Consider the following 13353-nt stretch of genomic DNA (forward strand, 5'->3'; position numbering starts at 1 on the left):
ACTCTTCTTTTATTGGAAGCTCACAAGGGCCGTAGCAATAAGGATTAGCATAATGGCGATCTTTATTATGCACAGTAGTATAATTATTTTTGCATTGATATATTTATTGTTTTTTATCTCTATTATAAGTTGTTATGACCGGTAAGAGAATTGTCAAGTCATGCTTCAGTGTATCCTAAATGATATCAGTCCGATTTCATTTGTTACACATTTAAAGGCACATTGTATCTCTCCATTGTCAAGTCTTGTTTAACCCTACTTAATGTACAAATGCAGATATACATTTTCTGGATACTGTTATGAAGGACACAATGAAGGGCATGCTGGCTACTGTTACTATGAATAGAAGTTTATTGCTTTCTTTAGAGGGTTAAATAATACTCTAAGTCAGATATTTTTCTTAAATTCCTATCTTCCAATTGATATTATTAGGAATTAAAGCATTATTATTCATTTTGTGCTGTTCCATCTTGAAAAGAGGATTGAAAGGATGATCACTAAGGGTTAAGTGTTTTGCATATTGTGGCAACATTGTTACCACTTGCCAGGTTCTATTGAAGGGACTAGAACAAGGGACTGGAGGAAAAGCTCAGACGTCTATCTTTCCAACCTCTACATGTCAGCTGAAATCTCCAGCACACACCTAGAAACAACTGTACTATAGGCATATTTCTGTGCAAAAATGCAGTAGTAAAGACAACAATAATTTGCAAATCATCTAATTAGCATTTCGGAGATATATATTTTTGAAACAATTTTTTTTTTTTCTTTCATGGTTCCTAGCTGGGTGGTGCTAGTTTTAGTTTTTTCCAGTGATCTTAAAAGAGTGTTTTAGGTCTGACCTAGGCTGTTAGAATGGCCGAATCAGGTCCAAAATTCATTTTTGCACTCTGTATGGCATAAACAGTGTAGTCGGGTCTTCAGTTCTGACAGTGTTTCAGCTGTTTTGAGAGAGCATTTTCTGCTCGCTCGTAAGTCAATGACTTAAATAGCTCATCCTTAATTATGTCCACTGGTTCAGCTGTCAGTCTTGTGAAAAGCTAGAAAACTAAATGTGTCCATACACTTATATATCTGTAGATATTGTACCCAACACAATGTCTACTATCACATTACATCCGTTTTGCATTCCTTAATGACTCGGCCCACCGTATACATTAGCAGCTAATGATTAGCCTATTGGAATTTTAATAAAGGTTTTATATTTAAGCATTACATTCTTAGTAACATTATTATCATCAATTATATTCTGTCTACAAGAAAAACGAATACTCCCAAAAAATATTATTTATACATTATATTATCAACATTTGTGAGCTGGTTGTGAAGTTTATTGTAATGCAAAGTACAATAATCTTTCTTCTCTAGATACATCTCACTGACAGAAGCCAACATTCTATCTTCCTTATCTTAATTTCTACAGCTTTGTTTCTGGTCCTGCTCTCCTCCCTCCAGCTCTCTATTTATTTTTCCATTTGCTAAACATTGTGCTATGATTAACCCATCACTAATCAGGAGTAGGCAGTCTATTCATTTATTGAAAATACAAAGTATAAGAATATCAATATTTATAAAGTTAATAAAAGAACAATATTTGTTTGCACAACAAGATGTTACTTTTATTTATATATTTAAAAAAAAACTGTTTTTGTGACAAGGTGTAGCCCGGCAATTAAGGATATTGTCTGGGAGTGAGAGAAGGGGGAGAGACCAGAGTTCACAATGTGGGCACCTTAAAGACAGTCACTTTGTGTCACCAGGACCACAAATGATGTGAATGAGTTCTCTGTACAGCGCTGCGGAATTAGTGGCGCTATATAAATAACTGATGATGATGGTGATGATGATATAGTATTCATGGCAAGCAAGTATGAATACTAACGTGTTCACTTTCGACACTCACCATAAGATACACTTTATACAGGGATGGGGGCTATTCTGTGTATCTAAAAATGTTATTGAAACTGTCTTTGATATAACTATACTTTTCTATTCTTTAACAGTCATTCTTCTAGTGTTTTCTTAATAAAATATCTTGTAGATTATTCGTTACTAATTTCCAACAATTTAATGCTGACTCAGTGATACTATGTACTTTATACTGAGACATTTTATTTTGCCATTAAATAAGCCACACCCCAAATTACTCATTAGCATAAGAAGAGGCGGGAAGTGTCAGAAACAGCGGCGTTAACGTTGTAGAATATAGCGCAGAAATTCAGGTTAAGGTGAAATGTCCATTTCTCCACTTTTATGGGCTATCTCCCAATAGTACTATATTTTGTGTTGGACACCGGTGATGTTCAGTATGCTGCATACATAGCCAACTTTATATATTACATCAGATGACTATATACATTACTATGAAATTCCGAAGCCAACAACGATATCTGGTCTACAGAACTTTTATTTTGCTTATTATTCACAATTTCTGGTGCAACATCTGTTTATAAAACAGTTTCTATAGAAGAAATAGAACTATGGAATGTGTTCCCCTTGAGTGAACCTGAGCACAAAGCAATTCTCACCTGGTTAGAGAGAGACCTCCACAAATCATACAATTCCTCTTTCTATAAAAAGAGTCTTTACATCCGCTCTCACGTCATTTAGCCAAGTTGAATGTGAGACGACGGAGACATGTCCAGATTAGTCCTCATAGACTATGCTCATCTGACTGACACGAATCTATGTCACTTAATAGGATCATTGTCCAAGTTTTACTCATTTCCCGCACCAAAGCGATCTTTGTACACACTCTATTTAATCTCCCAGAAGGCTTATCTCTAAACTGTCAAGATCAGTAGTTTTGAAAGTGACTTTCTGATACAAAGAGTTTGATAGTCTCTATAGAAGGTTGACTTCTAACAGATTCTACATTATATGCCACTATTGTTGAGCTTAGATTTAACCAACCTCTTTTTCCTTCTATGTTTCGGAAAGGGAACCAAGAAGACAAGTCATGAAGCGAAATTGGGTTTTACAAAGCATTTCATCAAATTGCCTTACTGGCAAAAATGTTACTAACAAATGACTTAGACAAGTTCTGTTGACCTTGAAGAAACATAAACGTACTCTTCACAATATGATTTTGTTTAGTTCTAGCTAAATATTCCATCATTTTCTTAATTGTCTGGTTTCCTAGCCTTGTGCTTCATTAGTGGCCACCCACAGAGGCAGATACCCAAGGGATGAGTGAGAACATCAATGTCAAAGTTGGTCATACATTTGGGTGACCATATTGGACAAGACCCAGCTGTTTGGTAGCCTGACTAAGTGGTTGATCACTTCTGTTGTAATCAGAAGATGACCACACACACAGATCTATAAAGGCCAACTCTGAATGTAATTACCAACATGCCTGATAATGATAACTAGATGATTATTAGGTATCCTCGTGGCTCTGAAGCCACACACACTGTTCAAAGACCAACAGTCTCCGCTCTGCAGAAGAACGTGTTAATCTACTGGTAGGACTTAAGAATTCTGGGTAGTGTAGTTTTATTTCAGTGAATGCTTCCTACTGGGTTTTCCTACTAACTACAGACAAGATTAAAAAGAAGACACCAGTCATTGGCTGTGGCTAGACATAGCAGCCGACAAATAAATAAAATAACATTTGTATGTGAGAGAAAAATATATTTATTGTCAAAATTATCTAAGAACTATATAAAATGGATTGAGTTAAGCTAGCCATGAAAACATAGATATAATAAATGATATTCACATGTTCTACATAAAACAAAGTCATGTCTGAGGGTGATAATCAATTAGATTATTTTCTGGCATGATTTAAAAGCCTGTCAGTAGATGGCCGCTCTCATGCTATCTGTGCAGTGATCTCCCGACCCCAATAACAGGATCCTTTGTGACTGACCATCCTGACCTGTACTTGGCCTTGGTGAAGTGATCTCCCGACCCCACTAACAGGCTCCTTTGTGACTGAGCAACCTAATCTGAACCAGACCTTGGTGAAGTGATCTCCCGACCCCCATAACAGACTCCTGTGTGACCGAGCAACCCGACCTGAACTTAATCGACCTGAACTTGATCTTGTTAAAATGACCTCCTGACCCCACTAACAAGCTCCTCTGTGACCTAGAAACTTGACCAGAACTTGATCTTGTTAAAATGACCTCCTGACCCCACTAACAAGCTCCTCTTTGACCTAGAAACTTGACCAGAACTTGATCTTGTTGAAATGACCTCCTGACCCCACTAATAAGCTCCTCTGTGACCTAGAAACTTGACCAGAACTTGACCTTGGTTCAGTGATCTCCTGACCCCACTAACAGGAACCTGTGTTACCAAACAACCTGATCTGAACACCAAATGACCAGATCTGTCAAGTTTGGCCAAAAGAGTAGACTGGGGTCCACCAGAACAGATCTCCAGACCCTGCTAAGTGATGATTTGATGCTTGACATTGATATCTGTCCATCTGCAATATATTTCTGGTGTGAGTGAAGATGAATGAAGTTGTGAATAAAAAATTGTGCAAGTCAAAATTCTGATGTAGAACAGGCGATACCATCTTGGAGTGTTGCTGTTGATCCACCGTAAACCTCTGTTTTTGTAAATTCCACATTTTGCTATGAATAGAGCTGAGAAAATGATGGTCAATTCATTCTGCTCTATGATGAGGTTTAAATTTGCGAAGAACAAAAATTGTTGGGGTGTTTCTGCGTGGAACACTTACAGACAAATTCCGTCAGAGAAACATGCCAAATTATGTAGCCAAATGCGTAACGGGGGAGATATTCCATGAAACAGTTCTGAAATTTCTGCCATCTCTACTCATTGTGTTGGAAAAAAAAAACTTTGTGTTCAAAAGTTGGCAGCTGTACAATACTGTATATTTCCTATAACAACTGAGAAGAGATTACGTTGATGGAAATTAAAGAGTGTTTCTATAGGGAGACCAGCAAAATCCATGAGCAATAATGGACACAGTCTTGATAAGATAGAACAATGCCCTACATCATTTAATATTAACCGTCCATTTCTTATTGAATTTAAATGTATGCTTTGCTCAGACGCTGCCAAGAGTGTTATTTTTAGCTTGCATTTTTTGCTATTTTATTCTCTGAAGTGCAAAGCAATAGAACAAAATTACAGATAGTGTAAGGGAGGAGGGAGAACCAAGGAGTGTGTTTGGCTATCGCTATTTCCTGGATCATGACTTTGAGAACCATCTTCAAATTTATTGTTAACCCTTAAGGAACCATGAAGTGTGATGGGCTGAGTCCCTCACATGTCTGCAGTGAGTCCTCGGTGATGGATCTGATACATATGTCATATGCAGATGACATGTCTGCCAAAACCAGAGCATCTTAGGAGATTGAAGGTCTGAGACAGGAAGAATATCATACTCTGTGATTGACAGGTCGGCATGATAGGTGGGAGAGAGAAGCTGGTGTAATGATGAGGGTTTGCAGAGTTAAACAGACAGCTCGACAAATCAAGTTTAAATGATCAGCTGGACAGATTGTTAAATTATCTCTATTCCTCTCTTACCAGTTTTCCCGGCAGTGGAGGGGTTAAGAGCTGGGAATAGCAGTTTAATAAATCACTAGAATGTTGTTATAAGCCAGGAGTAAATGTCAGACTAGAGTTCAGCAAACAACAGGCCAGGTTTCCAATATCCCTTCTAATTAACACTTAACAAATTAATCCACTTGTGCTTATTAGTAGGTTTGTCTCTGCAATGACGGCTCACCAGCAAATTAGAGCAATGCTGACCTTACACAGAGCAATATTGGAGATTTGGGTCGAGAGGTCGCTTACACAGCTCAGCCAATCACAACCACTTCCGATTGGCTAAGTAGGCCTGCTCATCGGAGATCACCCCATTTTGCGTTGGGTGCTCCTCATGGGTGGTCCGTTCTGTATATAGAGTTTTTTTGCTTTTTATTCACTAATATGCTTTACATTGGAACAAGAAAAGAAGATTTCTGGTAACTATGTTTTAGAGGTACAACATTTGTTTATAAATTATGTGGAGCAATAATAGTATAATTGTTAATGCGACAATATTAATTTACTCATCTATAAGGAGCAATATTAATTTATTATTTACATAAAGGAGGCTCTGTTCTTTATTTAATGTATTATGTATATCAATACTTGTGGCACTACAAATGATGGTATGCACTGGCACCTATGTGTATGTTGGCAATTGTAGTTCCATAATCAACCAGCATGCGAGAACACTATGGGCTTTAAGTGCATGCTGGAACTTGTAATGCCATAAGTGCTTGAGCTATATTTTTAGTGTATTACCCTGGTGCCTTCCAGCCAGTGCTCTAAGCATTGTGCCAGCAATCTCTAGGTGCGGGAGCCTAAACATGAACCGTAACCTATAGTTATTTCGGATAGACCCCAGGACCAGAGGCGGAACTAGCGAGCTGTGTGCCCCTGTGCAGGGAAGTGGGGAGGAGGGGACCAGGGCCCACAGCTCACTAGTTACCCGTGCAGTGGGCCCCATTATCTCAATGGGCCCCGATCCATCCCACTTGCAGCACCAATGATAGTTCCGCCACTGCCCAGGACTCCCGGAAGAGCAGTCCTCCCTTCTGGATCCCAATCACTTCACTACTGAAGTGCACAGAAGTGGAACTTGCTCTGTCCCCGTCACGTGATCCAGCTAATTGGGGTATTTCAATACAGGGGGGCAGGGCAATATGACGCGATCGCGGATAGGAGGTCTGAATTTTTGGTGAGTATGAACTCGGCAAATGACAGCTAGAAGACACTAGCTGTCATTTGTCTGATTACGGTCCGATGACGGGTCACAGCATGTCATTATTGTTTGCGCCACGTTTTTACATAAGCTGATAATTTATTACCGTGATGATGCCGCTTCCATGAACTTATATAGTAGAGGTGGCCTTGTGTGGCAAGCTCTGTGACTGTAAAGATCCAGGCGGGGGATGAGGCCAGCCTGGCAGGCACTGCATTATGTGTAAATAAATCCCACGTTTTATTACCATTACAGTCATTAGTACGGCTAGCTTTTATCTCCTCTACCTCGCACACCATGCATGACAAAAGAGATTGTCTCATCCGCGTGCACCGTCGCGTTGTCTCCCAGGCCTAAATCACAGTCCACATCTAGCCGGCATTGTAGGAAATGTATAGCACAACCTTGTCACCGAAGCCATCACGCTAAGTGATAATATATCGCTGCTGTTATAGAAGCTTTACACCATCTAGTTTATCACTCTAACAATGCTGCATGATCAGTCTAATTAGAACTGCATCCACCAGCCGAGATTCTGCTGCTGAGCTCTCTCTGTTGTTCCTGGGAGAGCTCTTAGCTCCTGATTTAGCACTGAAATTAAATGTAACTCCGCTTCTTTGTTTGATTTGTCAGCTGGATGCTCTGGTTGCAAGTGATTTCAACAGTTACACCCTCTTAGTAGCCCTGGCAAAGAAAAAGTTGCTTAACCTCTTCTTCAAAAGAGCAGGCTGGTTGTATCATGGAGAAGTGTTCAAGAAAGCGGGTTTTATACAGAGAATCCCATCTTTCTGCAAAGTTTTTGTTTGAATGGGTTGGGGGGCTTCCGTAATAAAAACCTGTACTGCTGATAAAACACTAGGGGCTAGATTTACTAAGCTGCGGGTTTGAAAAAGTGGGGATGTTGCCTATAGCAACCAATCAGATTCTAGCTTTCTTTTATTTAGTACCTTCTACAAAATGACAGCTAGAATCTCATTGGTTGCTATAGGCAACATCCCCACTTTTTCAAACCCGCAGCTTAGTAAATCTAGCCCTAGTTTTCATTTTAGTTTAACCATGTTAATATGGTAACAAGGTGTATATGTATATATATATATATATTTACTATAGGTAGATAGATGGATAGATAGATAGACAGATAGATAGATAGACAGATAGATAGATAGATAGATGGATAGATACAGTGTGACAATTAGGGTTGCTAGAAAAGGCTGCATTTCAATTCTAGACCTGGTTAAACAACTCAGGGTTCGAAAATTGAAATTCTCCAGAATTTTTCAAATTTTAGAACAATGAAAAAAAAGGAAGGTGAACAAGTACGACCATATTCCAAACTGTTCAACGGTGTTCGAGCCGGTCCACATAAAAAAAATCACCATGCAAACCTCTACTTTTTCAAACCTCCAAAAAATATTTTCTACATTCTTAAATCAAACAAATCGATCTCCAAAAATAATCTACTTGGATTCAAAAAGTCAAAGTTACCTGAAGTCTAGCGAGATGAGTGACATTTCCCATTCAATGGACAATACATTTGCATGGGCACAGAAAACCTATAGACATAAATTGGCAATTAAAATGAATGGGAAAGTGCTCCATAAAGTAAAAAAAGATTACATATTATTATGGAACTACAAACCCCAGTAATCCCTGACACCCTAGTCATTGTAACACTTGTGGAACAATAAGTTCCATCAATTGCTTGATAAAACACCAGCACAGCCTATCAGTCGTGGCGCCCTAGAACAGACTCAAAATAGTATTTCATTGTTTTGCTGCTAATGCCATTATTATCAATGGGAGAGGAGGTCAGTGTCCATGTATCTAATCAGCCAGCATGTATATGTTGCTTGTGATTGGCTGAGTTTGTCCCATTCACGCATGACCTGTTCAAATAAATAAGAAAAACGGCAATATTGCGCAGCAAAATACAATCGTCCAAATTTACCTGATTATAGTAGACTGAAAAGTGATTTAACTTTTTATTTAATTTTATTATGTGATAACTAAAGCTCAATGGGCCCGATTCACGGTTGGATGCAAGAAGTCCGTCATTGGGCAGTCTCTTGCGTGAAATCGTTCTGCATGCTCTGGAACAGGCCTTCTGCAAATGAATGCAATTGCATGTAATTCATGTCCGAGTGCTACAACTATCTATAACTTGAAGGGCGGAGTAAAGGTGGGAAAGGGCAGATGGACGTAGACAAAGAATAATGAGGGCAAGCCGAGGGCATTCCGTCACAGGTGCGTCCAATTCAAGTCCTGGGTTTCTCATAAGTACTCTTGGCTTTAGCCGTATCATTTGGACCCGCTACAGGGCAGGTGTAAGTGCCGACTGGTTGTGATGACTGGCATGGCATAGTCTTTGGTGTAAAAAGTACACCTATGCATGCCAATATCTAGCACACAACATATGTATGCAAGTAATATAGACCATAAAAATGCATTGTATGCACAGTACGCATTAGGAACATCTTTTTTTATATATCTAATGTAAAAAACATATATAAAAATATATTTTTTTGTTCACCAACCAGATTTTTATTATCTTTTTTGGTTTTTTTTGCATTCTTCTTTATGTGACCCTTTATCGACCACTCTGTTCTCTCGGTAACATTTAGGCAGAGCGTACTTACAGCCCGATTCAAATCGAAAAGTATCTTGAGATCCGCTTGGGTTTGAATAGTGGCAGAATTACCCTCAAGTCCTGAGTCTATTTTTTTTTGCCTCAAGTTGTGTGCAAGTTCTTTCACAGCTAAATATAGGAGAGACGTGAATACCACGAGCATTCGCCTAAATCTGGTGTTTAAGTTTATTAGAGAAAGAAAAAAGTTTCTAGACAAGTGTTGAAAAAAAACTTTTTTACCATAATAATTTACTTTGCAAGATTAGGGTGAACCCCCTTTTATCCTGTGAGTTGATAGATTCTTGATCTGGGGAAGTAGCACCCCGTGTTTACATGATGTAGATATACTTAAGAATTCAGGTCAAACAATCATTAGGTTCTTTCTATAGTTAACATACTATTGAGAACTAAACTGGGGTAGTCTGTTCAAAAATGAAGATGTGGTTTTTGTGGGCGATGTTCTTCATTTTTTATTTTATTTTTTTGCCATTGAAAACACACAGCGTGAATATAACAATTTTCAAATGATTATTAATTAACTAATCCTAATCAAATTCTTAGGGAGTTAAATTAAAATGCACATTAAATGAAATATTGAAGTAATTCAATTAAAGCAGAAAGTGGTCAGGTGGGTAAGTTATTAAATTATTATAATAAACATTTTTATGAGTAGTTTAGAGTCCAGGGCTACAGATGAACTGTTGTTTAATATTGTGTAATGTGGCCGCAGAGGGTTGAGATTCCAAAAGTAATTTACTCTGCTACATCATTTATTTATATAAAACCCCATATTCAGAACTGCAAGATGTACAGTGTAATATTATATACAGATACAGACCCGCAGCCTATCAATTCTCACGGAAGCAGTGACATCACTGAGACATGAGGAACCTTAATGTTCTCATTGTCTACAGAATGGCTCAATCACATGAATATTCTCATGTTTTATAGACGATATAGCCCAGTGAATGTTCTAATACAGTGTTGGCTAACCTGTGACACTCCAGGTGTTGTGAAACTACAAGTCCCAGCATGCTTTGCCAATATATAGCAGCTTTTTGCTGGAAGGGTATGCAGGGACTTTTAGTTTCACAACACCTGGAGTGTCACAGGTTAACCAACACTGTTCTAATACTTTAATTGGCTACAAGTTGGTCTTATTTTGTGAGTGTTCTAATGCTCTGATTGGCAATAGTTTGGTATTATTCTGCGAGTGTTCTAATGCTCTGATTGGCTATAGTTTGGTCTTATTCTGTGAGTGTTATAATGCTCTTATTGGCTACAGTTTGGTCTTATTCTGTGAATGTGCTTATGATCTGTTTGGCCACAGTTTAGCCTAGTCCTGTGAATGTTGTAATACTCTGATTGGATACAGTTTGATGTAGTCATGTGAGTGTTCTAATGCTCTGATTGGCTAAATGTTGGCCTAGTTGCCTAGTTCTGTGAATGTTCTAATGCTCTGATTGGCCACAATTTGGTCTAGCCCTGTGAATGCTGTAATGCTCTGATTGGACACAGTTTCATCTAGTCATGTGAGTGTTCTAATGCTCTGATTGGTTAAAGGTTAGCCTAGTTCTGTGAATGTTCTAATGCTCCGATTGGCCACAGTTTTCTCTAGTTCTTTTAACATTCTAATGCTCTGATTGGCTACATTTTAGACTACTCCTGTGAATGTTCTCATGGTCTGGTTGGCTCTAGGTTCTTCTGCCTTGAACTGATTGGCTACACTCCCTTTATAATCGTTTACATATGCTCAGTGGTGAGAAAAATAAATGAAATGCTGTATGTGCACATACCCCAGTAAAACACAACTAAAGCCTTACCAAAGATTTTACAATTGATTGATCCCTTGTTGTGACTTTCAGAAGCATTAGAGCACCCCATCACTTCTAGCAGCATAGAAGTGAGAGATGATTTAGGGCAACCTATAGGGAACAGAGACATAACAATCAAGAAACTTAAAAAATAGATACGATTTTCAAATGTTACATTCACCTTAACTAACGCAAATGTGAATAAAATATGTTGAAAAAAATCGACTTTCTTTGTACACAATTTTGCCTGTACAGCCGCCAACAGTTCTCCTATAACTCACTTCTACCTAAACATTTTTCCTTCAATTCTAATTTAAGAAGCAAGAAATAATATTGTATTTATCCATAGCCTGCTGTACTATCCCTCGTCTATTCATCACCCGGTGAGATCATTTACAAATATACGCACTCTCCGCAGGCTGTAAACAGGTTAATAGAGTGTAACCCTGTCACCGTTGCACCTGGTGAGATTAAGAAAATCAGACAATTCATCTCTTTGTGTGATAATTTAATACTACAGACCATCCCGGCACTACAACAACGGTATGCCGTCTCCACGCTGTGCCCTGTTGTGTTAATGACATTCATTTGTTAAATATTATTTTACCATAAAGTGGATGTATCGTCATCTCATGGAATTTCATATATAAATAAATCTTTTTTTCTGCAAATAAATAAACAAAATAGCTTATTAATATTAAGCATTCAACACATCTAGCTCTATATTGCTCTAACGCGCTCTGTTATGCATTTCAATATTAAGAGTTATGGAGATTACCAAGCTACGCTCCCTAAGAATGATAAGTAAATAAGCTGCTGGAAAGTGAAAATAAACTTCTTTGTATTATTTTACATGCTGAGCAGAATAACCTGCACTGAAGAGACCAGGCAAGGTGGAAGCAGGCTGTCTGTAGGTCAATGATCTATGCTAGCATAAGTCTGTGTCATGCACTAAGAACTCAGTGGGTGGGACATTGACAAAGAGCTAATATGTATATGACATTACCCAGAAGTCTTTGCAAGTGTGGCTTTCCTGCATTCCGATGTTGAAATACTTAAAATTGTTCATGCCATCTCATTGGGTCCTTTGTTGTTAAGTAATGAAGGACAAATTACTATAGATGGAGCAGTCCATTCTTTAATGCAATTATACAACATTTATAAGTCGGACTTAAACATATAGAGTTAGACTTGCAAAGTTTTCCCCATAGGAGACTTTGTCATTAGCTGCCATCATTGTGCTGCACGCCGTACCTATGTGACTACAATACTGTATTCCTTTGTATGTTATTGTAAACATATGGGGGGGGGGGAGTCTGTGTTTTGTCCCCTGAACACACAGTAATCTTAGAAGTTGTGGCAGCTGTATATTTCTATAGCACAGACCGGTATATCTCTGTGTTCTGTAGTTAAGATTGGTTTGTCAGGACAGACAACTAATTTATTGACTTATTGACTAAGACTTCACTCTAACATGTTCTATGAAATCACAAATAGCTTGGACTAAGGTTTTTACATGTATATAACTATTTATACGCTCTAAATACTAATTTATCCCAAGAACGTACAAATGCATCCAAAGACATGCAGGTGACTGAATGTACTGCATTTAGGGATGTACCAAGCTAGGATGGGGAGGTAGATAAACAATTGCACATGAAATAAATATATAACTCTCAAGCACAGACAGAGGAGACAAAAAAGACAATGTACTCACTAAATAGGAGGACATGCAAAATACAATATATTAAAGTCACCCGAAGAGGGAAAACCAAATTATTGTGGACATGTCAGGTCTCATGAATATTAGTCAGGCCTCATGAATATTAGTCAGCTCTCATGAATATTAGTCAGTCCTCATGAATATTAGTGAGAGGCTGAAAGCTGGATCCACCCACAAAATTGATTTCTCGACTATATAGTTGATAGGTCCACTTTAACTACTTAATACTTTAATATAATCTGATGTATGACCGAAGCATTGCCAATAATATGGGTGAATATATATATATATATATATATATATATATATATATATATATATATATATATATATATACTGTATATACACGTCTTTATATATTTATTTTTGAATATGCTATTTTATTAAAATATAGTGGTTATGAACAAAAAAAGTTTTGCATGGATCGCACCCTACATGGAATGCAGCTTCC

The 13353-nt window shown here is 37.9% G+C and overlaps 2 protein-coding genes across 2 annotated transcripts in view; both read left to right on the forward strand.

The window, feature by feature from the left end:
* Positions 1-13353, forward strand: part of TPGS2 (tubulin polyglutamylase complex subunit 2) — a 1173328-nt gene that overhangs the window by 234072 nt on the left and 925903 nt on the right. The window lies entirely within an intron of this gene.
* The window catches only part of CELF4 (CUGBP Elav-like family member 4), an 814373-nt gene that overhangs the window by 128992 nt on the left and 672028 nt on the right, over positions 1-13353 (forward strand).

The sequence above is a fragment of the Mixophyes fleayi genome, chromosome 1 (assembly GCF_038048845.1).
Source record: "Mixophyes fleayi isolate aMixFle1 chromosome 1, aMixFle1.hap1, whole genome shotgun sequence".
Taxonomy (NCBI): domain Eukaryota; kingdom Metazoa; phylum Chordata; class Amphibia; order Anura; family Limnodynastidae; genus Mixophyes; species Mixophyes fleayi.